Source organism: Anomaloglossus baeobatrachus, unplaced genomic scaffold (genome assembly GCF_048569485.1).
Source record: "Anomaloglossus baeobatrachus isolate aAnoBae1 unplaced genomic scaffold, aAnoBae1.hap1 Scaffold_137, whole genome shotgun sequence".
Classification (NCBI taxonomy): domain Eukaryota; kingdom Metazoa; phylum Chordata; class Amphibia; order Anura; family Aromobatidae; genus Anomaloglossus; species Anomaloglossus baeobatrachus.
The window spans coordinates 24,276-27,597 of NW_027441907.1; positions in this window are offsets into that span (position 1 = coordinate 24,276).

Genomic DNA, 3,322 nt, shown 5'->3' on the forward strand with positions numbered 1-3,322 from the left:
AGGCAATAGAATTAGGAAGCTCAAAGAAAGGGAATCTTTCTGGATATATACTCTGGGCACGTTGGAACCCAAGGGCTTAAACCATGAATATGAAGAACCGACTTGATTCATTGGGCCGTGCACATTTTTTCTAACGCCCGGTTCTTTTTCGTGTTCACACTATATATGGTTCCACTATGTATGGAGTTCCATTCTTCCTTGTTTTTTATTTGTCATGTTTGTCATGTCTGATCAACTGGTTACATTATGTCTGATTACCTTGTCTAACAGTTTTTTCTCCCCTTTCTTTACCTTCCATGTTCCCATAGTCACGTGAAATATCCCTGTTGCACTTGATTACGGCTCACTATTCACTATAGGATGTCTTATATCTAACATCACACTCTCACCCATCAGCACTCTATAGGTTTGTATAAGGTATGCGCTTACACATCCGGTCCTCCATAGGTATTTCCACTTATGTAACACTATCCCTATGATCACTCATAACTCATACCCTTGTAGTCAATTACATCCTCCTCTCTCCCCCCCTCCCCTTCTCCCTTTCCATCTATAATTTTGCCATATATACTAGCAAACACTCAGTGTACCTAGTGGCATCCTATTCGTGGCTATTGGACCTTGCTATAGTCCCACTAGTGCCAAGACATTTGCAGAGCGCATCTGCCTGCGTTGCACACTCCAACTAATTATAAGTAAGCCATTATACTAGCAAACACTCAGTGTACCTAGTGGCATCCTATACGTGGCTATTGGACCTTGCTATAGTCCCACTAGTGCCAAGACATTTGCAGAGCGCATCTGCCTGCGTTGCACACTCCAACTAATTATAAGTAAGCCATTATACTAGCAAACACTCAGTGTACCTAGTGGCATCCTATACGTGGCTATTGGACCTTGCTATAGTCCCACTAGTGCCAAGACATTTGCAGAGCGCATCTGCCTGCGTTGCACACTCCAACTAATTATAAGTAAGCCATTATACTAGCAAACACTCAGTGTACCTAGTGGCATCCTATACGTGGCTATTGGACCTTGCTATAGTCCCACTAGTGCCAAGACATTTGCAGAGCGCATCTGCCTGCGTTGCACACTCCAACTAATTATAAGTAAGCCATTATACTAGCAAAAACTCAGTGTACCTAGTGGCATCCTATCTGTGGCTATTGGACTTTGCTATAGTCCCACTAGTGCAAAGACATTTGCAGAGCACGTCTGCCTGCATTGCACACTCCAACTTTTTTAAACTAAGCAATTTTACTAGCAAACACTCAGTGTACCTAGTGGCATCCTATACGTGGCTATTGGACTTTGCTATAGTCCCACTAGTGCCAAGACATTTGCAGAGCGCATCTGCCTGCGTTGCACACTCCAACTAATTTTAACTTAGCCATTATACTAGCAAACACTCAGTGTACCTAGTGGCATCCTATACGTGGCTATTGGACTTTGCTATAGTCCCACTAGTGCCAAGACATTTGCAGAGCGCATCTGCCTGCGTTGCACACTCCAACTAATTATAAGTAAGCCATTATACTAGCAAACACTCAGTGTACCTAGTGGCATCCTATACGTGGCTATTGGACCTTGCTATAGTCCCACTAGTGCCAAGACATTTGCAGAGCGCATCTGCCTGCGTTGCACACTCCAACTAATTATAAGTAAGCCATTATACTAGCAAACACTCAGTGTACCTAGTGGCATCCTATACGTGGCTATTGGACTTTGCTATAGTCCCACTAGTGCCAAGACATTTGCAGAGCGCATCTGCCTGCGTTGCACACTCCAACTAATTATAAGTAAGCCATTATACTAGCAAACACTCAATGTACCTAGTGGCATCCTATACGTGGCTATTGGACCTTGCTATAGTCCCACTAGTGCCAAGACATTTGCAGAGCGCATCTGCCTGCGTTGCACACTCCAACTAATTATAAGTAAGCCATTATACTAGCAAATACTCAGTGTACCTAGTGGCATCCTATCTGTGGCTATTGGACTTTGCTATAGTCCCACTAGTGCCAAGACATTTGCAGAGCGCATCTGCCTGCGTTGCACACTCCAACTAATTATAAGTAAGCCATTATACTAGCAAACACTCAGTGTACCTAGTGGCATCCTATACGTGGCTATTGGACTTTGCTATAGTCCCACTAGTGCCAAGACATTTGCAGAGCGCATCTGCCTGCGTTGCACACTCCAACTAATTATAAGTAAGCCATTATACTAGCAAACACTCAGTGTACCTAGTGGCATCCTATACGTGGCTATTGGACTTTGCTATAGTCCCACTAGTGCCAAGACATTTGCAGAGCGCATCTGCCTGCGTTGCACACTCCAACTAATTTTAACTTAGCCATTATACTAGCAAACACTCAGTGTACCTAGTGGCATCCTATACGTGGCTATTGGACTTTGCTATAGTCCCACTAGTGCCAAGACATTTGCAGAGCGCATCTGCCTGCGTTGCACACTCCAACTAATTATAAGTAAGCCATTATACTAGCAAACACTCAGTGTACCTAGTGGCATCCTATACGTGGCTATTGGACTTTGCTATAGTCCCACTAGTGCCAAGACATTTGCAGAGCGCATCTGCCTGCGTTGCACACTCCAACTAATTTTAACTTAGCCATTATACTAGCAAACACTCAGTGTACCTAGTGGCATCCTATACGTGGCTATTGGACTTTGCTATAGTCCCACTAGTGCCAAGACATTTGCAGAGCGCATCTGCCTGCGTTGCACACTCCAACTCATTATAACTAAGTTGCATTGTCAGGGATATTTATTCTTTATTATTCTGCTGTTAATAAAGCTAGACCACCACTGCAATCTTCACCACCTCTCAATTTTTACTACCACATTTTCAGTCCACAATCTTGTCGCAATCAACATGAGTGGCAAAATGACAGATGCTGGTGGAAAGGGGAAGAGGCGTGGTGGAAAAGGCAAAAAAGGTTTTGTCTGTGGGGAAAGTGGCAAAGCTCCATTATCATCTGCTGAAGATAGACCATCTACCAGCAAAAGTAAGATGTCTACTACTTACCGTGGACAATCCGATGTGCTCCCTTTTTTACGGACACGAACAACAGGAAGAAAGGTAGATGATGGGCAAAAAAGGAAAATGCTTGAATGGATCTCAAGTGGTCCAACAAGTGCCCTCTCAGCCACTTCAAGTACCGCATCCAAAAAACACCAGTCCTCTGAGTTGTCATCCCAATCACACTTGATTTCTCCCAGCTCTGAAGTCTCCATCAGCCCTGCACAGTATGGTGGAACTGAGATGGCTGAGTCTGCAGAGCTGTTCAGTCACACTATA